The 24,004-nt window shown below is 40.7% G+C and overlaps 1 pseudogene; it reads right to left on the reverse strand.

Moving 5' to 3' along the window:
* Positions 1-20,915: 20,915 nt before the first annotated feature.
* Positions 20,916-22,646, reverse strand: LOC142167271 (metalloendoproteinase 3-MMP-like; annotated as a pseudogene).
* Positions 22,647-24,004: the final 1,358 nt, after the last annotated feature.

Below are 24,004 nucleotides of genomic sequence, written 5' to 3' on the forward strand. Positions count from 1 at the left end.
AAATGATGTAATCGATGAAATGATGTTAAAATAAATGAGATACCCGTTCATTGAAATTGTTCTCATAATTCTCTCAACAAAAAAGATGCATTCGACCAGCTCGAACAACACCTATCGGCCCTTGGCCATGACTCAACGAAAAGGTATGTTCGACCAACTCGAACAACACCTATCGGACCTTGGCCATGACTCCACAAAAAGGTACATTCAACCAGCTCAAACAATACATATCAGCCCTTGGCCATGACACAATGGAAAGGTATATTCAACCTACTCGAACTACACCTATCGAACCTTGTCAATGACTCAACAAAAAGGTATGTTCAACTAGATTGAACAACACCTATTGGCCCTTGGACATGACTCAAAAAAAAGGAATGTTCGACCAGCTCGAACAACACCTACCGTCCCTTAGCCTCGACTTAAATAAAAGGTATGTTCGACCAGCTCGAACAACACCTGTCGGCCCTTGGCCACATCTAAACTAAGAGACACGCTCGACTAGTTTGATCAAAATAAACTCCTCAGCCCACGGCCACTCAACCCCATGACCATCACAACCCAGAGGATGACAATGAAGGAAGGAAGTACAAAAGCAAAACACATAACTACATAAACGAAACATGCAAAGATAAGAAAGGGGTGTATAAAACAAAAATCAACTTTGATATTTAGATAAAGAGTCTTTACAAAGGCGCACAAAGATGCCAGGAAGAGAGAAAAGTAAAGGAAGTTAAACAAAAACAAAGGCAAAATATCTAATGGTCGTAAGCAGAGTCATACCAGGCACTGCCTTCGAGTTGGTCAAAGCCTCATTCATCATCATCCTCGGCATCAGGCTGAGGTGTGTCGGGGTCATAGCCATAGGCCATCTGAGCTTTGCAAGCCTTAGCTCGAGCCTCTTCCAAAGTTGTTTCAAAGACAAAGCATGTCTGACCCAACTCGCGGACCACCTCTACTCAGGCTTCGGCAAGGATCAACTCCTCAAATCGCTCTTGAGAGATGGACTGAAACTTAGAGGCAGAAGAAGTAGAGGGTCGCTCAAGTAGTCTGGCATTCTCGACCTCTAGAGCAGAGACCCACTCAAGTAGCTTGGCATTCTCATTCTCTAATTTGCCAATCCTCTCCTCAAGCCTGGCCTCCTTAGCTTCAATCGTTGACCGAACATTGTCCCGATCAGTAGAAAGGCTCTTATTCGCCAACTCCAAAAGTGTAGCTCTTTTCCGAGTTTCCCTCCGGGAAGACTCTGCCTCCTCGAGCCGCTGCTACTTACCAGCCACCTCTCTCTTGAGCCCGTCCATTACGAACTGGCACTCATTCAAATGACCTTGCAGTTGATCAACTCAGCTTTGAAGATCATGGTACTGGGCCTCTACACCCTTGCTCAGCTCTAACTCCTCCTCTTTCCTTTTCAACGCCCCCTCACGAGGGCTTAGCCGCACCACAGATGAGAGCAACACTTGATCCTTCCTTCTCAGCTCCTCCCTCAGGGCAGGCACATCTCCCCCCCTTACGAAGACGCCTCTTGGCCTCCTTATACTCACCCCAGTACACTTCGTACTTCGACCGTATTTGTTGGTAGATCTCCTTCCGCCTCCTCTCTCTTCGCACACTCTCAATCTTCAGGATAACCGTCTTCACGAGGAAAAGAGTAAGCAATGTAAGAAGGAAAAATGGGAGGTCTAGAAGCAAATTAAAGCAAAGAGAACTACAGATAGAGAAAGATGAGAGAAACAATTTACCCTGAGAGTGAGGCCAGCGATGCTCTTGGAAAGGGTACTATTACTTAGTTGCCCAAGAGTCCTATGCTCAGTGTCAGTGCAGAAGGGGCCAAAGGCCTTGATCATGTCCTCAGTGTTCTTAAGTAAATCATGATTCACTAGAATCGTGATGGTTCTCAACCCCCCCCCCCACACACACACACTATAACCTCAATCAGAGTCGTCTCGTGATTTTTTTGGGTCGAGGTTAGAGTCAGATTTGTCGCCAGTAAATTCAGCTCGCTCAAAGTCCTGCTTGGCAAGCATCTGGCCTTTCCGTTTTCAGCATGGGAAACTCCTTGGGCTGGGTCGGAAGACGAAGCATCCCCACATCGGGGACGAGCAGGACCATCATCAGCAGTACTCATGGTTTCCTCGTCCCCTTCAAGTCGAAGGAAAGCAACAAACTCATGTCCTTCCAAGATAGGCACCTCTGAGGCTGCACCTATACCTCCCTCGGCCAGTGTCACCATGACATCTTGCACCACGACCTCGGGAGAGATTTCTGACAAATCTACCACCACCGGTACACCGTCTCCCCCATCTATGGCTTTCCTCTTACTGGGCCTCAGGTCTCCGTCGTGCAGAGAAACTTCCTCATCTTCAATGCAAGGAGGAGCCAAGGGAAGAACATGTGTGGAAGTTGAACTAGGGGCAGGCGTTGAGGAAGCAACAACCCTCCTTCGTTTAAAAGAAGGCATCAGCGTCAGGTTACTTTTACAAACCTCCTTGGCAATGCGTGGAAAGAAATATAAAAATGAACACTATGAAATGGGCCAGTACATACACAATACCATCCAAAGTTGACGTTACCTTTCATAGGAGGAATCGGCTTGTATCTTTACCAAAAGTTCGACCAGTCACGGACCCCCGTAGTGTAAGGAAGGACTCGCCTAACCTAGTCTGTGAGGTGCTTCACCAACTGAAGAAGTTGAGTAGTAGCTGCAAAAGAGAAGGATTAACTCACGAACTCAAAATACATGACTACATGAAAGGGCAAAGCTAAGTACGAATACTTACGAGTACGGTTCCAAGCTTCAGGAAAATCTGCGATATCAGCCACGATGGCCTCGGTCTTGACAAAGAAGAAGTCAAGCCAAAACTGCCGAATACCTTTGTCATCCATATTAATGTCCAAAGACTTGCTTCCACGATGCAGAATCTTCAACATCATGCCCCGATAGAAGTTGGGCATGAACAAGTGCGCCAAATACCTCATAGTAATCTCAACACCGGCCAGCTAGGCAAACTTTGACAGTATCTTTATCACCTTATAGACCAAGAGCGCGAGTTAGGATGGGCAGACCTGGTAATAACGAAAAAATTCCTCTACCAAAGGGGGAAAAGGAAATGAATAGCCTACAAAAGGGTAGGCAAAAAGTGCGCAAAATCCTAGGCGATGAGTATACACTTCATCATTTCCCGCGGGTACGAGCTCCACTTGACTAGAAAGGCCAAACTTAGACTTGAATTCCAATAAGCGCTCGGCTGTCAGAGAAGATTGGAAACCTCATCCACCATCTCCGGATGCCGTTGCATGTCCGGTTTTGCATCGGGGTTACGATGAATAATCTCTTCCACTAAGGGAAGAACCTCCACTTCAATGGAAGAGATGGTGTCTCATTCGCGAACGGAGGCCGCGACAACTAGTGAAGTAGCTTGAATCTCCTCATTGGTATTAGAGGGCAAGTTAGACATGGATGTAACGTTCGGAACATTTAAAGAAGAAAGAGTAAAAAACAATGGAAGGAAGCTTTAGAACAATTAGTAGATTAAGAGGGTCCAAGAGGATGAAAGAAATCTTAGCAGTGAAAGTGAAGGAAAGACTCAAAATTGGTGATCATCCCCCTTTTATAATGATAGAACCTTGGGATTCGAAGCAGATCATCATAACGGCAGCCGAAATCGAAATGACAGAACCAATCCAAAAGTCGCGCATGTCCAAAAAAAAAAAAAAAAAAATAATTTTTTTTTTTTTTTTTTTGTCACATTCCACCCATGACAGGCTCTCTCCAGAGGTCACCCGGGAAGATTAAGATTTCAATATATGTGACTCTCAAAGTGCCATGTCATCCGCCTCTTACGACGACCATGATCGTTATTACCCGCTTATCAAGCTCGTCCACGAGGACGACCTCGACAAGTGGATGGACTAACTGTATGGACAAAAAACTTCATGTCATGCATTTGACCTAGTCAACGGAGATAAAGCCTTTGCAGGCTGTGACATGTCGATATTATGATGTATCAACCTGACCCCAAAAGGCCGAGGTCTTGTGAAGAAGGCAAATTATCGTCGAGGTCGAGGTGGCTTAATAAAAGACTAGGACGAGGACGAGCATCCGTCCCCGGCACGCAGTATCGGCTAGTTTAGGGATTTAGATTCCCAAGAGAATATTCTAGTAAATATTCCTCTCTGTCGTACTATCTAAGATTTTGTGGCCCATGTAATCTTATAAATAGAAAGAGATGTAGTTCTAGAAGGGGATCAAACAATTTTGTAAAGAATATTATTTGACATTCTCTTTGAAGATTCTCTCTTTATTGAATAAATACAAAGCCTAACTTTACATATCTTTTTTTTTATCCTTCTCTTCTAATCCAAGAAGAATCGGAATATTCAATTACTTATCATCATCCATCATTGTCAGAAAGCTTAGTGAAAAATCTCACCCTTGTCGGGTAAACTTTGTCTCATTTATTACTCAAATACCATTTACTGCCATTTATTGCTACTTTTTACATTTCTAAGCCAGTATTGTTCCATTATTGTTCTAATTTACTCCTATCTAAAAGCATACGTCAAATATTCGTCATAAAAATACTAGTCTGTTACTTGAATATTAATATTGACTTTGATTAACCCCTTTCTCTATAAATCTAATTGTATAACGCCTAGATCTAATATTTGGGTAAAACAGAGAGAAGAAAAAATTAATTGGGTATCAATTATTACCCATTTAGTTGCTTATAATTGAAGGATACTCATTTATGGGTAATTTGTATATAATTTATAATTTGTTTATGAGAATGTAATTAAGTGATAACTTGTCTGTTATATATAAATAAGTTTCTAATATAGTATAGTTAAGTAAAATCTCTTTCAACAAGAGCTATTAGATTCCTTCTCCATCTCTCCAAGATTGTTCAACAATTCTTGTAGTCACAATTTGTATTGTACATGGAATATAATGAAGATATTTTTCTTCATGCGTCTATAGTTGGAATCTATTTTAATTATTAGAAGACTCCATAAGATATACAAATAGTAGGCAATCTATTAATATCATCTCAATTCAGGTCTTGTTCCACATTTAAATGGATGACTCAAATTCTTAGTATTGGGTGTACAAACAAAGTTTCATATTGGTAGTGAAAAAGATTGAGAGCCTACATATAAGGTGGAAGAATCTTTTAGTATTTGAGATCTTTTGGGGAAAGTCGTGTTAGCTTGGCCCAAATCGAACAATATCACAATATATTAAGAATAGTTTTGCGTCGTTTGAGGCCAACACTTAACTTGACCAGTTTATAGTGAAAAACCATAATTATTTTGTTGTTCATTCATTTGTTTGATTTACATTTGAAAGGAACGGCTTATTATTTACTTACCACTTGCATTATCATCATAAGAATCTCTTGAGTCTTGAGAGAAGACATCAACGATTTAGATCTCAAGAAAAAGGGGCAAATTTTGGAGAGAGGGTAGGCGATTGCCGTTGTTCATGGAGAGTAGTAAACAAATAGTATTGACATTCCATCTGGTTTTTCTTTATCAAAAGTGAATTATTTTTGAAAAGGTCTAAGTTGAGAGGTGAAACGTTAGAATCTATTTATAGAATATGAACCAAGACTGAGACAGAGTTCGAAAGAGTCATGGAGGGGAAATGGACAAATCTGAAATTAATAAGATGATTCAGCAGGTTGTCTGCCCATCACATTTGATAACATGCCTTTCGAAGTATGAACAACATCAATGTTTCACTTGGTCAAATTATTCTAGAAAGAGTGGATCGATTACCCTGGTCTATGATTAAATATGAATGGCAGCCAAGAATAGTACTTATACAAGTCATGAGATGAAGTCAAATCACCCATTCCTATCACCTGGCCCACACTCAAACCCTTCCTTCTAAACCAATTTACTCCATTACTTATATAAAATTTTCAAAACTTTCAAGATCTAAATTAATAAGACTACATAAATCGTAAAAGGTGATCTTATTTTTAGGCTTTTTATTTGTGAGCCTTGTTGGCATATTTAGATCCTTTTATTTTAGGTCTTGTTGGCCAAATAAATGGCCTTGTATTTTGAGAGAATTTGGCCAATTTTGGCCAAGCATTTCTTTCTTCTTTTCTTATATAATGAGGACTCTCTACTCATTTGTAAATATACCAACAAGACTTGTCTTCAATTCTTGTTTCTTCCTTTCCTCCTTTATTAAGAGTGTTTTGTATGAGAGTTAGTGTTGGGAAGCACTTGTGTGAACACTTTCTTTGGAGTGATCTTGTGAGTTTATTCTCTTATGGTATTTGAGATTAATTAGAGTATTTATTCTAATTTTGTACTCTCTTTTGTACTCTTATTGTTATAGTAAAATTGCTCCTCTTCGCTTGTGGACGTAGGTCACACTGATTGAACCACGTTAAATTGGTGTCTTCTTTATCTGCTTTAATTGCCGTTGTTATCAACTTCTATTGTCTTTGTTATTGTCATTATACCATTGTTTGGCTAAATTTTGCACTACCCGGGTTCCCGATCCTAACAAATTGGTATTAGAGCCGGATCTACCAGATTATTTTTAATAGCCAAAATGACTCTAACAAAGACCTATGTTGAGAAATTTGACCGAAGTGCAAACTTCGGAATGTGGTAATTAAAGATGGAAGCTATCCTAATTCAGGATGGATTAGACTTGGCGTTGCAAGGAAAGGAGAAGAAGCCGGATAAAATGACGGACGAGGAGTTTGCCGTCATAGACAAAAAGATAAAATCAAGTATCATCTTAAATCTGTCAAATGAGGTTTTACGTGAACTTTCTGTAGAAACCACAGCCAAAGGCATGTGGGAAAAATTAAAAACCTTATATATGAAGAGGACGGTGGAAAATAGACTTTACCTGAAGCAGAAGCTTTATACAATTCGTATGGGTGAAGGTACCTCTATTCTCTCTCATCTTGATACCTTTGATTCCATTCTTATGGATATGAGTAATATAGATGCTGAAATTAAAGAAGAGGATCAAGTCTTGTTACTGCTTTGTTCTCTACCCCCATCTTTTAAGCATATAAGAGATACTATACTTTATGTAAAGGATAATATCTCTTATAAGGATATTAAATCTATCTTAAAATCAAAAGAATAGATAGATAATGATATTACTAGGGGAGCTAGTGGAACTCAAGCGGAAGTTGATTTGTTTGTTAGGGAATAATCCGACTCAAAATCCATATACAATAATTTAGAGTATCTCTATTGTCATAAGAAAGGTCACATTATCTCCGAATGCTATAAGCTGAAAAATAAAGAAAAGCATAAGGAAAGGAAAAATGAACACAAAAATACTGACACCGCCGAAGCTAGTGTAGCAACTGATGAGATTGAGGGAACTGTATTTTTAGCAACTGAAACTAGTTTTAGATTAGACAATGAGTGAATTTTAGATTTCGGTTGTTCATATCATATGTGTCCTAGCAGGGACTTATTTTCTATATATTATTCAGTTGCAGGTAGAGTTATCCAACTGGGTAACAATGTTACTTGTAAAGTTATTGGCAAAGGTACAATTCGGATCAGAATGCACGATGGTGTTGTGAGAACTCTCACCGATATTAGATATGTTCCTGAGTTAAAGAAAAATCTCATCTCTTTGGGCACTTTAGAATCCCTTGGGTGCAAATTCACTGGTGAAGGTGGAGTTCTAAAAAATTTCAAGGTGCTCTTGTGATCATGAAAACACATAGATCTGGTTCGTTGTATACTTTATTGGGCTCCACTGTTATAGGCCCTACTACAGTTTCGATATCAGACAACTTGTCTGATTTTGATGGCATTAAATTTTAACATATGTCCATTGGGGCTTTTGCTGAGAAGGTGAAGCAAATTTACTATATCAGCCAAAATTAGGCCAAGGCGGGGAGTTCTTGGAGGGAAGGATGCCGAGGGTCTATTGGAAACAGCTTCTCTACCCCAGGATAGGGGTAAGGTCTGCGTACACACTACCCTCCCCAGACTCCACTAGCGGGATTATACTGGGTTGTTGTTGTTGTTGTTGTTGTAGCCAAAATTAGGCCAAGGTGGAGATTTGTAAAAGGTGACCTTATTTTTAGGCTTTTTATTTGTGAGCCTTGTTAGCACATTTGGAGCCATTTATTTAAGGTCTTGTTGGCCAAATAAATGGCCTTATATTTTGAGAGGATTTGGCCAATTTTGGCCAAGCATTTCTTTCTTCTTTTCCTATATAACGAGGACTCTCTACTCATCTGTAAACACACCAACAAGACTTGTTTTTAATTCTTGTTTCTTCCTTTCCTCCTTTATTAAGAGTATTTTGTATGAGAGTTAGTGTTGGGAAGCACTTGTGTGAACCCTTTCTTTGGAGTGATCATGTGAGGTTATTCTCTTAGAGTATTTGAGATTAATTAGAGTATTTACTCTAATTTTGTACTATCTTTTGTACTCTTATTGTTATAGTGAAATTGCTCCTTTCCGCTTGTGGACGTAGGTCACACTGACCGAACCACGTTAAATTGATGTCTTCTTTATCTGCTTTAATTGCCGTTGTTATCAACTTCTATTGTCTTTATTATTGTCATTATACCGTTGTTTGGCTAAATTTCGCACTACCCGGATTCCCGATCCTAATATAAATATTAAACTTTTATGGGATAATTTGTTCATCAAGCTAACTTCTCAACCATTAACATTTAATATTTTCTCATACTAGATTTCCAGTGTGGAATATATAAAATATAAGTGACTATGTCTACTGACGAAACCACGAATTTATGGAAGAAGATCTACTTTTTTTTTAAAAATAAAAAAAACAAAAAAAATAAACTGGCATATCACACTTGAAATTCAAACATGTGATTAGAGCAATTTTTGAAACATTTTGCTAAAAACCCTTATGTTAAGGCAGTTTAACAATTTGTACTTGCAAAAAAAAAAAAAATTGTTTTTCTATTTGCATAATATAATTTCTCATTGAAGGTTATTTAATTGAACCCCTTGCCTCTACGTAACACTGCCCCTACTTTTCACTTTTCAAGAATCAAACTAATGTCACTCACATTTGAAATCATATTTGTTCGCCAAATTGATATGAAAAAGTTGCAATCAGCTTAACATCTTTGAAGAATAGAGCAAATAAAAATTTAGATTTATCTGTGCAAAATGATGTCAAATTACAAATTTTATTCCAACAAAAGAGGGAATTAACATCTATATAGAAGAATAAACATTTACGAATATATAATGAAGTTATACAGCCAACCAGGGGCGGATTTGTAGGGATGATTATGGGTCACGTGAACCCATAGTCTCTTCGCAAAATTTGATATTTTATGTACATATTTTCTAAAATTGGTATAATATTATTTACCCCAAAAATGAATAACAATTAAATTTATACGCGGTTTAAAGGATATGTGGTTTAATTCAATACGAATAATTGAGAATAACAGATAGATGAATTAAAGACAAAATAAACAATCAAACCAATCGCAATGTAATGACCAAGCATGATCTTGGATTGAACAGTGGAACTCGTCTTCGATTGGACCCTCGATATAAGCTCGGTCGTGAGTGAAGAAAAGAACAAGTGAGCAATGCCTTGAACAATAGCTAGAGGACAAAAGTAAACTTTTATTGCGTTGAATTGTATGTTACAATGTATCAAATAAAAGAAAAACTTTTTCTTTATATAGTAGGAGAATTTCAGTCCTAGTACAAGTCTAAATAAGGTAAGTATCTTCTTTTCCTGGTAATTGTTGATTTATAATTGATACTGAACGGGATTCGCTCTGTAATATCTGGTTGAGGACGGATATTACGGTCCCTATCCGTCATGCATAACCGTTCACCGTGTCTCCCGAGGTCCACAAGCTATACTCGATCCGGGGATACATCGTTTTACTGTGTTCGATCTCAGATACATTGTTCATTCTTCCCAGGTCTCAATATGAAGGGTTCTTAGCCTTGATTATAATCGCGTCGACCAATGCTTCCCCTTCGTTCTTTCTTGGGAGAATCAGGAAAAACTTTGCCCCCGATTTTATCCGTACAGAGATAGTCTCCTCGTTTTTTGAAAGTAGATTTATTGAAGCGATGAGAAGCGATAAATTAACCTCGGTTCCTTCTTTCGTACGTTACAACCGAGTTGACAAGTCAGCGAAACCTCCCATCAGTCGCGTCGTTTTGACTTCGGACACGTGTCAGCTGTCGGTTGACTGTCCTCGAATACGAAACATCACACATTAATTATCCTTCTTCTATAAAAACTCCAACCCTTTTTCACTTTTTCACTTTGCGATTGCAGAGCTCTTTGATTTACCCTCGAATTCTCCACTTAACTCTAATGCCTTTTCATACATTGCTTCCTAGATCTTCAAATCTTCATACTCTTTCTTTAAATCTTCAAACTAGACCTTCATACCTTCATCCCCATCTTCAAATCTTCATCCTCATCTTCAAACCTTCATACTTTTCTTCAAACCGTCAAATTTTACAGAATTCGATGGAAAAATAATTCCAAATCTCTGCCTCAGCAAACCGCCCCTTCAACTTCCAACCTGGCTACGGATGCCGAGGTGGCCATTCCCGAGGTGGTCCCGGTATCTCCCTTGAAGAGTTTCGTTCCCAGGGGGTTATTCCATTGAAAACAACTTCAAAGTCGAGAAGGCCTCCAGTCAAGAGGGCCGAGGCGAGGAAGTATGGAGGTACATTTGCTCCGTTACCGAGGACACACTTCCCACAGTTCGGGTGGATTGCAACTGGGAGGGCAAGGAGGTGGTCGTTCCCGAGCCCAATGAAGATATAACCACTCACGTGGAGGGGTATCTAAGTGTTTACACTTACCCCTTCACGCTCGCCCCAGTGGACCCTATAATCCTTGGCTTATGCAAAAGGTACGAGGTCTGCCTTGGAAAGATACACCCGTCCTTTTGGTGGATTGTAATCCTCCTCCGCCAGTTCATAAACAACACCGAAGCACCTCGGTTCACCCTCAACCACCTGTTTCATCTCTACAGTCCTCGAATCTTCCGAGAAGGGCTGATAAAGCTCGTTCATCGAGCAAGTAAAGCCCCATTCTCGAGCATCGATGAAGATCGAGATCGAGGTTGGCAAGGGAGGTTCGTTCGGGTGAAAACCGAAGACTTTTTCCCCCCAAATTTCTATCGTTCCCTGAAAAGTGGAACTCATTGTGAAAGTCTTCTTCTTCTCGAGTGCTTGGTACTTCCTTTTGTCCTTTTACTAATTGCCCTTGTCTACCGTTGTGCAGCGGTCACCCAAGTTCCCAATGCAGTCCCCCGCTTCCAGGAGTGGATCGAGGGGATTTTCAAATAAATATTTTGCTTCGAGCGCGAATGACGCAAGCTCTCGAAGGGAAAATGGGAGGCCCTGTTCCCATGGTGAGTCTTCCTTCCGAATAATTGCATTTACATACTTAACTTTTATTTTTGATAATGCCTTTTCCCTTTTACAGGTTTTCCCAAGACCACTGAGCTTCGGCTATTGGATGAGGATGAGGCCTTGTCCTCGCTTGCTGAACCTTCCACTTCGGGACAGCCCGGAGCTGCCGCAAACGAGGAGAAAAAGAAGAAAAATATGAAATCCTTTGGCTCCCCAGACGACGAGGTGAAGAAGAAATGGGTAGTTGCCTGGGTCCGGAAAAGCAATAAAAATGACACCAAAGCTAGGGTACCGGACCTGATTCCATCTTCCGGCTCGGGGATTACCCTGAGGATGATGGTATGGAATTTATTTCTCATGGGATGACCATCGACAAGGGAGAGCAGGCGGCAACCGGAGAAGTTCGCCAAGAGGTCGTTCCCCCTCTAGCTCGGGAACCACAAGGAGAATCGGATTCCACGACCTCCCAAAAAGCCACTCCTACCCCGAAGAAAGTAGCTAGTGTCATCGACATCGTGGTGACGCTGTCCTACACAGAATCTATGTTCGAAGAGGCTTAAGATGATAAATAGAAATTAAACGAGACGGCTCAGGGTGCAGATGATGCCCTCAACATGTTCTTCGACGGATGGGCATGAGCACGTTGGAGGACTATTCAAGGCTTGGTCACCTGGAGGTCCCAAAAAGGACGTGCCATCAGGAGCGGGCGAGCCGAGCTCGAGCCCGATGCTAGTGAGGCAGTTCCCTGCCCCGAGTGTGGATCCCGACCGTAAACGAACGGTTGTTCTTATTATCCCGACTGATGCCTGGGTGTTGTTCGCTCCGATGGGTGTGGCCAGCTATCTTCATTTCCGGTGACCGAGGAGGACCAGGCAAAGATGAACGAAGTAGGCATATCGAGCCTCTTCAACGAGGCGCAACATGCACTGAACCGGGGTAAGATGTCTACCCCTTTAACCGTTTACGAATTTTGCTTAGTTTTAGCATGTTCTAACGACCTTATTTTTTTTCAGGCTTCGGTGCTCCACCATGAAAGCTTCCTTCAGTCCCGAATGAAAATTAGCCATCTTGAGTTTGTGCTCAAAGAGCAGGTCCAGAAGAAGGACATGTACAGGGCTCTCAGTGAACAACAAGACGAGGCTCTCAAGGACCTCCCAAATTCTCCGAGCCGAGCTGGAAAAGGCACAGGAGGAGGCATCATCCGTGAAACGGGAGCATGCTGATATGGTCGAGAAGGTAAGGATCTTTGAGGCTAAAAATAAGAAGCTACTCGTGATGATTAACGACGTGACTTCACAGGTCTAAGAGAAGATAGACTTAATTGACCAGCTTCGGGCCAAGATGGATGAGGTCAAGACCACGACCGAGGTGCTAAGAGGCAGGATGGACCTGCTGGCTTCGGAAAAGGAGGCTACCAAAGAGGTCCTAGCATCAGCCAGGGACCGGCTCTGAGTGGCAAAGTACAAGACTGATAAGTGGTCACGGCTAAATAACAAACTCCGAGCACAACTGGCTTCAGCTACCTCGGAACGGGATTCCCTTGGCTAGGAATATATTGCGCTAAAGTCCAAATTGGATGCAACCTCGATTGATTCTTCTGAAGTCGAGAAAATGTTGGCCCAATATAAGGTTGATGTGGAAGTAGCTGAGGCCCGCTTAAGAATGAAGACCGAGTATGTAAAGCAGTTGTCCCAGAGGGAGACCCTCGAGGAGGTTCATGCCCGAGGATTTGACCTGTCTGCCGAGATCGAAGAAGTCGAGAGGCTTGTGGCCGAAGCAAAGGAGCTTTACGAGCCTGAGGGTCCCGGAGACTCCGAAGGTTCCGACAGTTCTGGTGCCGAGTCGAGCTCCGGTGAAGATCAAGCGTAGATGCCTTAGTTCTTTTTTGTTTCCTTTTTGTATATTTTCTCTCTTGCTTATTTTGAGGCTGTTTAACGTGCCTTTGTAAATATTTTTTGAAGTAAATATAAGATTTTCCCTTTGGCAACATCATGTTTTTATTTTTCAGCAGTTATTTGCAATCTTTTATTTATGTAACGTTCCTAATGCCTTGCCATAGAATCAAACGTGATGTAGAGCATTCGTTCTTCGGAGGTCCGAATGGGGACCGATTTCGATGGCAATTTTGTATTACTCGTGGCTTCGAAATTTCGATAAAATCGAAGGCCTTTAAGATGCTTAAGTGTTTTAGTCATTTACAACGATGTTCTTGTCGAGTGTTACCCTTTAATAGGTTTTGATTATACTTAAGGGATTTACTTTCTGAGTACGGACTTCGGACTTCTCCGAGTCATTTTAGAGTGGTCGTAGTCTTTCATATTCGGGCACTGCCTAATAGGCTCGGTGCATACGGGATTCAATAGCCTGGGCCGTCTGATTTTTTTATCGGATGACAGTCCCCGAGTTAGGGTAGCCCGTGGGCTTTGGGATCTCGGATCCATTATGAAACATCGATGAAGTGAAATGCGTAGTAACGAAGTATGAAGGGAGCAAAGATTTATTTCATTGTTTTATATGTAGAGTACATAATCGGAGGCGCATAAGCCTTGTGCCATGGCTGAGTGGGCTATATGGGAATGGTTAGTTTGACCGTTTGACCCTTATAATGAATCCTAACCACCAAGCCTTGGCTTTTGACATATAAAATTTGCCCTTTCGAAAGATCATAGCCTAGGGGTAAAGGCCCCCCACTATTTGAGGTCGAACTTGTGAGGATAACGATCAATAATTTCGGTTTAAGGGCGGTCTTCAAAACTAAGGTAGCACGTTTTACTATTACCTCATTAAAAATCTTGCCAAAAAATCCACTTCAGGACAAAATCGGTTCAAGGAAAAAAGAGTACAACACATGCTTTCAGACCAAATAGTCACATTTTCCCTTAACTGAGTACCTGCATAAGTTAGTTCGTAATATAACAAAATTAAAAAAGGAATTAAGTTCGTACCTTAGCAGTAGTATCGCATTAAGTGTGCCACATTTAAATTGTTCTATAGTTGTACAATGTTTCCTGACTCGAGTTTATACGAGTCTTTGCTGGTTATTCCGGCAACTCTATACGATCCTTCCCAATTCGGGCCCAGTTACCCGTCCTTTGGGTTCCTGGTGTGTAGCGTTACTTTTCTCAACACCAAGTCCCCAATTTGAAAATGTAAAAGGTTGGCTCTTTGGTTGTAGTACCTCCCTACTCACTGCTTCTGGGCGGCCAACCGGACCAGGGGCTTCCCGCCTTTCATCCAACAATTCCAGCTTCGTGGACATGGCCTCGTTGTTTGACGCTTCAGTGGCATACTGGAACCTAAGGCTCGGTTCCCCTACCTCAACTGGTGTTAAGGCTTCCCCTCCATATACTAGAGAGAACGGGGTCACTCTAGTACCCGACTTCGAAGTCGTACGGGTATGCCCACAAGACTTCGGGCAAGAGTTCCTTCCACTTTCCCTTTATATCGGTCAATCTCTTTTTTAGGTTTTGGATATGGTTTTGTTCGTTGATTCCGCTTGTCCATTCCCACTAGGGTAATAAGGCGTTGATTATATCTTCTTAATCATGTGGTCTTCGAAAAGCTTACTTAACTTGCTGCCAACGAATTATTTTCCATTGTCACAAACGATCTCGGTCGGTATCCTAAACCGACATATTATGTGATCCCAGATGAAGTCAATGACTTCCTTCTCCCAGACCTTCATAGACACCTGAGCTTTGACACATTCGAAAAAATTAATCGGTCATGAGTAGTATGTATTGGGCGTTACTAGGCGCCCATGGCAGGGGACCGACGATATCTATTCCTCACTTCATAAATGGCCATGGCAACAGGACCAGGTGAAGAATCTCTCCCGGTTGATGAATCATCGGGGCATGTCTTTGGCATTTGTTGCATTTTCGTATGAAGTCTTTCGCATCCTTCTCCATTTCATTCCAATAGAAGCCAACTCTGTTCATCTTCTGAACCAATGATTCTTCCCCCGAATGGTTCCCATAAGTTCCCTCGTGGACTTCCCTCATGGCGTATTCGATCTCCCCCGGACCTAAGCATCTACCCAGTGGGCTAAATAAGGACCTTCTGAATAATTTCCCTTCGACTAAACTAAACCTGGCAACTTTGGTGCGCGGAGCTTTCGATTCCTTAGGATCTGATGGCAATGTTCATGTCTTTAGGTAGTCTATGTATTTGTTTCTGCAATCCCAAGTCAAACTTGTCGAGTTTACTTCGGCGTGACCCTCTTCTACCATTTAGTTCATCAGCTGCAACACTGCCCCCGAGTTGAATTCATCAGAGTCGACAGACGACCCTAAGTTGGCGAGTGCATCGGCCTCGCTATTTTGATCTCGAGGTACGTGCTGCAGATTCCATTCCTTGAATTGGTGTAGGGTTATGTGCAATTTGTCCAAGTACCTCCGCAACCGTTCCTTTTTTGCTTCGAACATTCGGTTGACTTGATTTACGACGGGGAGGGAGTCATATTTGGCTTCGATCACTTCGGCCCAAAGGCTCTTAGCTAGTTCTAGACCTACAATCATAGCTTCATACTGGGCTTCATTGTTAGTCAATTTTACAGTTCTAATAGACTGTCTAATTATGTTACTCGCAAGCTATTTTAACACGATACCGAGCCCAAGACCCTTCGCATTGGAGGCACTATCCGTGAATAGGGTCCAGATCCCCGAATTATCCTCCGAAATGAGTAGCAATTCCTTTTTGACTTTGGGTATCAAGGCGGGTAAAGTCGGTCACAAAGTCAGCCAAAATCTGAGACTTTATAGTTGTCCGGGATTTGTACTCGATATCGTACCTGATGATCTATACTGCCCATTTGGCCAGCCGACCTGAGAGCTCGGGCTTATGCATGACATTCCTCAGCGGGTAAGAGGTCAAGACACATATGGGGTGGCATTGAAAGTACGGTTTTAGTTTCTTGGAAGCGCTCAGTAAGGCGAGCGCTAACTTTTCTAGGTGTGGATACCTTGTTTTGGCATCGCCTAGGGTTCTACTAACATAATAAATAGGAAATTGTGTACCTTCTTCCTCCTGGACTAGGACACCACTTACCGCCACCTCGAAAACTACCAAGTAGAGGTACAGTTGTTCGTCTGCCTTCGGAGTGTGCATCAAAGGGGGCTTAACAGGTTTCTTCCAAAGCGCGCTGGCATTCCGGAGTACAAGAAAAGTTATTCTTCATTTTCAATAGTGAGAAGAACCGATGGCTTTTATCCAATGATCTCGAGATGAACCGATCCACCTTGATGTTGTTGACTACAGTGATGTCCTCTATGACCTTTATTTTGTCGGGGTTGATCTCTATCCCTCAATTAGATATAATGTACACTTCTCCGGGTTTAGCATCATGTTATACTTCCTTAATATGACGAAGGTTTCTTGCAAATGTTTCAAATGGTCCTTCGCATGGACTTGACCAACATATCATCAATATAAACTTCCATTGATTTTCCTATTTATTCTTCGAACATCTGGTTTGCTAGGCGTTGGAATGTGGCACCAGTGTTCTATAATCCGAACAACATTACGTTACAGAAGTAGGTACCGAACTTTGTTATGAAAGAATTCTTTTCTTGATCATCCGGGTCCATCCGAATTTTGTTGTACCCGGAGTAGGCATCGGGAAAATGGAGTATCTCATGTACAGCCGTTGGGTCAATCATTCGATCGATGTTAGGCAAAGGAAAGAATCCTCTGGACATGCCTTGTTTAGATCCTTATAATCTACACACATCCTCAGTTTATTTCCTTTTTTAGGTTCTACCACTACGTTAGCTAACCAATTCGGGTATATAACTTCCCGGATGAACCTATTTTTAGGAGTTTGGATACTTCATCCTTGATGAACGTGTATTTGATCTCAGACTGCAACCTTCTCTTCTGCTTGACCGGATGGAACTTCAAATCCAAACTCAACTTGTGAGTGGTTACTTCCAGTGGGATACCTGTCATGTCCAGATGGGACCAGGTAAAACAAACGGCATTAGCTTTAAGAAAATCAATAAGTTTTTTCCTGAGCTTGGGGGTTAACCTAGTTCCCATGTATCCCTTTTGATCCGGTAAATGCTCGATTAATATAACTTTCTCCAACTCCTCGATCATTGATTTGGTGGCGTTGGTGTCATCGAGTGCTATGAATGATCTCAGGACAATGTAATATTCCTCATCGTCTGCTCCTTGTTCCTCCTACTTCTCCGGTTCGGCTGGGGCCGGTACCATTGATTACTATTTAGCTTCTTCTTTTTCGGTCGGTTCTGCGCTTCTTGATGTTGTGACCGCAGGCACCGGGATCACTTCATCGACAGCAAACATTTTCCTTGTAGTCGACTGTTTTTCGTAGACCGTTTTGATTCCCCCTGGCGTGGGAAATTTCAGCGCCTGGTGTAAGGTCGAGGTAAAGGCCCTCATGTTGCGGACCCATGGCCTTCCGAACAAAGCGTTGTACCTCATATCCCCTTCGATAACGTAGAACTTCATTTCTTGGGTTGTCCCGGCAGTGTTTACCGGTAACTTTAAATCTCCTTTCGTGGTGTCACACACCATGTTGAATCCATTCAATACTTGGACAGCCGGTACGATTTGATCCTATAACCCCAGTTGCTCTACGACCCTTGATTTGATGATGTTGGCCGAGCTACCTGGATCAATCAACACATATTTAACCCAAGATTTATTGATAAATACAGATATTACCCGTACGTCGTTCTGAGGTTATACGATGCCCTCGACATCTTTGTCGCTGAACGAGATAGCTCCCTCCAGAACAGAATCCCGGGTGCATTTTTCCCTCGTAATAGACACTTTAGTGTGTTTTATCATTGTCCCTTGGGGGACATCGACTCCCCAAATGTTTATGTTGATCACGTGTTGGGGCTCCTCTTGTTCGACCTATTTGTTTGAGTCCCTGTTTCTAAAGTGGTTTTTGGCTCGCTCGCTTAGGAATGCTCGGAGGTGCCCATTTTTGAACAATCGAGCAAATACTTCTCTTAAGTGTCGGCTATCTCTGTCCTATGACCATGAGTGTTATGACACTTACACATCAAATTAGGATCTCTCTGGGTAGGGTCGGACAACAATGGTCGGGACCATTCTCTTTGATGTGCCCTATGAACGACACGATGCTTGCAGCGTCCACATTGAAATTATACTCCAATAATCTTGGTGTTGCTCTACTCCCAAGCGACCTGTCAAACCTGCTTTTGCTCATCAGGCCTCGGCCGCTCGGCCCTTTATCACTTCTCTTCTCATTCCTAGTTGGGTGACGCCTGTATCCGTTTTCCCTCCAATCTATGTTGTATAGATGATATCGATCTCAGACCGGCCTTAGCTCCTGATCAATGGTCCTCTTAGATCTATCATCGGTTCTAATGGGGTAAACAGATCCAGAGGGGGCCCCGAGTTGGTAGTCTTCGACCCTGATCTTTGATTGGTACCTATTGTGGACGTCCGCCCAGATTACTGCTGGGTACTCCACCAAATTTTATTTTAGCTATTGAGAGGCCATGGAGCTTTAGGGGTTGAGCCCCTGGGTGATACCTGAATGGCCCAATCATCCGCAACTGGTGGCAGATCCATCTTTTCCATCTGTAATCTTGACACTAACTCCCTGAGCATCTCGTTATCCCTTTGTTTGACCTTGAAAAGATCTGACTTTCTGGTCTCGACCTTGATAGCTCCGACATGAGCTTTTACGAAAGCATCTGTAAGCATAACAAATGATCAATGGAATTTGGAGGTAAGTTGCGATACCATATCATTTCCCCCTTGGACAACATTTTCAGCAACACCGACTCGACTTCGTCATCTTTCAAGTCGTTCCCTTTGATCGCACATGTATAGGAGGTTACATGCTCATTTAGATCCGTGGTCCTATTATACTTGGGAATGTCGGGCATTCAAAATCACTTTGGGATCGGCTTCGGTGTCGCGCTCGGGGGAAAGGGCTTCTGGATAAAGTTTTTGGAGTCTGATCCCTTCAATATCAGTGGTGCTCCCGAGATCTGATCGACCCTGGAGTTGTATGTTTTCACCTTCTTGTCGTTGGCTTCAATCTTTTTCTCGCCTGACTCCACCTGTTTTGTTAATGCTTCGAGCATCTTTATTATCTTTGAAGTTTCCCTGTACTTAGCTTCACCCTATCTCACGACATCTTGTTCGTCTCTCTGAGTATTTTCCCGAGATTGTTCGAGCTCGACCCTGTTAGGTGCGTGGCTTTGGTTCTCTAGCTGTGCTATTGCCTCTTGTTAAGCCTGCAATATTTCGAAAATCAATCGTATTCTCACCCCCATCATCTTCACATTCAGATGCTTCTTGAGTCGTTGGTCGGGGTCCCCCGCGAACACTATTTTCGGGATCAGCTGGCAAATTGATATTGATGGCCACCTGCGAGTTAGCATCGATCGAGTCAGCGGCTAGGACGCCATTGGGATCCAGAGGAGGCACATCATTACTGGGCACCACATTATTATTTTCGCCGTGATGGCCTGATTCATCGTCAACGTTCAAGTGAGCAGAGTGAGAGTTTGACATTCTTATGATGACCTGAAATTAAAATTTCAAAGAACAAGCGTAAAATAGGGTGTGTTATGGAGATTCGTACCAAATCACCACTATTATTCTTAGCCTCACAGTATATGCCAAACTGTTTACCCCAAAAATGAGTAACAATTAAATTTGTACGCTGTTAAAGGATACGTGGTTTAATTCAATACGAATAGTTGAGAATAATATATAGATGAATTAAAGATAAAATAGATGATCAAACCAATCGCAATGTAATGACCAAGCCTGATCTTGGATTGAACAGTGGAACTCGTCCTCGATTGGATCCTCGGTACAAGCTCGGTCATGAGTGAAGAAAAGAACAAGTGAGCAATACCTTGAACAGTAGCTAGAGGACAAAAGTAAACTTTTATTGCTTTGAATTACGTATTATAATGTGTCAGATAAAAGAAAATCTTTCCCTTTATATAGTTGAAGAATTTCAGATCTTGTACAAGTGTAAAAAATATAAAAATCTTTTTTTTCCGGTAATTGTCTATCTACAATTGATATTGAATGAGATTCGCACCGTAATATCCGGTTGAGGGTGGATATTACATGCCTCTATCTGTCATGCATAATTGTTCACTGCGTCTCCCGAGGTCCAAAAGCTATACTCGGTCCGGTGTACGCCGCTTTACCGTGTCTGATCTTAGATACATCGTTAATTCTTCTCGGGTCTCGATATGACGGGTTCCTGGTCTCGATTATAATCATGTCGACCCGTGTTTTCCCTTCGTTCTCTCATTGGGGAATCGGAGAAAGCTTTGCCCATGATTTTACCCGTACATAAATATTATGTGTTGGCACCCATATTACAATAAGTTTGAATGGTGCACTTGATTAAAGGTTAAATTAATATATTTAATTTAATCTTGTGTTTAAATTTTTACTTAATATATTTTTATTTTTTTTTGGTAGTGCACTCATATACTGAAAATCGTAGATCCACCTCTGGAGCCAACAGAATAGTATTTTCATGCTCAAGTAACAAAAGCTAAGAACAATCCAACGACCAATAGAGCCCCGTGAACCCACAATGAACCAAAGTCCGGGCTCTATTTGTATCGTCCTCTCGAGTCAAAGACAAAGTTGCGATCGGCTCGGTAAAATTCAGGTTAAACCCATATAATACCTGGACTCCCTGAATATCATCAGTTGCAAGATCCACTCTTCGAGTACGAATAAATTTCATGAATGGTCATTCAACTTTGTATTTATTATCCAAAAATTATTTTTTTTATTACGTAAAAGTCATTCAACTTTGTGTTCATTACCCAAAAATCTTTTTTTTGTTACACAAAACTCATTTTATTATGCTCTAGTTATCACGATAGTCACTTTGACCAGATTTTATAAAACTCACCTGAAAAGTCTATTATGCCCTTGGCATTGTAAATTCTCTCATTTACATAATACCTTCTATTTATATACAATATAATATATTTTTACCTAATTATTTTACTTATAATTAAAATAACATAAACTTTTTTTAATAATATATTCAATCATTTAATTTTCCCTTAATGCTGATTTTAAAGATATATAGGTAACATTATTAAATTTATCAGTAACATTACTTTGAACAAATTTGAAGTCAACGTTCTTAATCATGCCTAATGAAATATTTATAATTAAAATTATAAAATCAAAGCTCATATATTTATTAATCAAGGCATATTCATTAATCCGATATATAAAATTCTCACATTTAGCATGCTGACACATCATATTAACACTTTAAAATAAATAATATTAACAGATAAAGATTTAAAAACTTGATATTAAATATAAATATCTTTAATTTTTTTAAACGTTTTACTGACTATAAAAACTATCATTTGTTAAAAAAATCTATTTTTTATTTCAAATAAATATTAAAAATAAATATCTTTTGTCATTTTTATATTTTAAAATATATTCATATTTTAAAATATATTCATAGTTATAAGTAAAATATCTAAGTAAAAATATATTATATACTAGTATATAATATAGAAGGTATAACATAAATGGAAGAATTTATAATGTAAATGGTATAATAGACTTTTAAAGTAAAAGTATTATATAATCTGGCCAAGGTGACTTTTTGATAAGTAGAGCAAAATATAATAATTTTTGTGTAATAAAAGAAAGAAAAGTGACTTTTGGGGTAATGAACACAAAGTTGAATGACGTTTATGTAATAAAAAAAGAAAAAATGACTTTTGGGTAATGAACACAAATATGAATGACCGTCCATGAAATTTACTCATTCGAGTACCCACCGATAAACTTGGGTACATAACAAAATCTTCTACAGAAGAATGATCCAAACCCAATAGATGCCTGATTTCATGAACTGCAAGTGATTCACGATCCACCGCCGATAATAATGAATAAATTATTCCACTCATCAATCGGCACGCTGTCGATGACCCAATCTCATCGCCGTCCAAGTAAAAATGCCCTGCCAGGGGCGAAAACGCGTGCACTAATGTCCCCATCGGACCATCAAACGAGTCTTCATCATTGTGATCTCCGGCGAAAAACCCGATCTTAATATCCGCTGATTGGAACGATTCAATTTTAGTGAAAGATAACGGGGTTATCTCTAACCATTGGGTAAACACGCATGAGAACACACTCTTAATGTTATACGTCAAACCGTTTTGCGGTAGAAATGTGTAAGTGTGACGATCCGGCCGGTCGTCATGTGTATTTGAGCCCCATTTTCATATTTGATACTTTTTGTATGCTTGTTTGTTATTTTATAACTTGCAGAGATGGGTGGCTTAGTTTTCATGGGGTTCGAGAGTGATGGAATACTTAGTTTTGTTTTGGAAGCCTTAAGTTGGAAGACTTTACCAAGGTTTGACTTTTGTGTAAACAACTTCGGATTGGTGATTGGATGGTTTGAATATGTTCGTAAGGTCCTTTTAGACGTAGGCGTATGTTCGAATTTGGATTTGGAGGTTCTTAGAGGATTTTGAGTCTTTTGCCGAAAGTTGACAATTTGAAGAATTAGAGAGTTATTAAGTTTCACCAATGGTTGACTTTGATGTCATCGGGATCCGATTGGTGTTTCGGAATTTTGGCTAGATTCGTTTAGTTTATCAGGACTTGTGTGAAAAGTTTGGTTGGAATCCAGAATATTTAGGCATGATCCGTAAGAAGGTGATTTATAGCTTCCTGGTGTCTTTCACATAGATAACATCTATTACTTAGTGAAAATCCTCTTTTCTGCAGGTTATCCTGGGTCAAACAAGCTCCCATAGTAGTAATCCATCCGAAACATGCCACCTTTACAGGTGCTTTAGTCTTCCAGAGTATCTTTCATGGCCAATCATATTCCCAGTGTCCCATCTACTATTGTAGTAAATTGTAACAACTCTTGACTGAGAACTTTTTATCCCTCCTTGCAATCCAAATCAATGAATCCCTCTTGCTTTCTTCCACAGCAAAAGAATCCAATTGGTGTAATAACTGCCATATGTCATCCATCTCCCAATCATTTAGACCTCTTCTACAATTAATTTGCCAATCAGTAGTAGAGTAAAATTCTGCAACAATCCTCTTTTTGTTAGTTGAGCAACTGAATAACGTTGAAAACTTGGAGCTCAAACATTCACTTCCCAACCATATATCAGTCCATAACTTTATTCTACACCTATTACCCACTTCCAATATTGTATAACTGTGAAAATCTTTCCACAAGTTGCGGATGCTTCCTCAGACACTTCCTTTTATAGATCCTAAAACTAGGTTAGGCCTCCACTCATCTTTCTTCCCATATTTTGCACCCACCAACCTTTTCCATAGCTTACTATCTTCATTACAATTCCTCCACAACCATTTAATCAAGAGACTCTTGTTGTGTAACCTTAGATTCCTAACTCCTAGGCCTCCTCTTTTTTTTGACTCTCATTACTACTTTCCATTTAACCAGGTGCATCTTTTAATTTTATGCATTTTCATCCCATAAAAAATTATTCTTCATCGAATTAATTTCTTCTCCACTACTGAGTGAATCGAAAATAAGGACATCAAGTATGTTGGAACTCTATCTATTACACTATTAATAAGAGTCACT

This window comes from Nicotiana tabacum, chromosome 12 (assembly GCF_000715075.1).
Source record: "Nicotiana tabacum cultivar K326 chromosome 12, ASM71507v2, whole genome shotgun sequence".
NCBI classification, from domain to species: Eukaryota; Viridiplantae; Streptophyta; class Magnoliopsida; order Solanales; family Solanaceae; genus Nicotiana; species Nicotiana tabacum.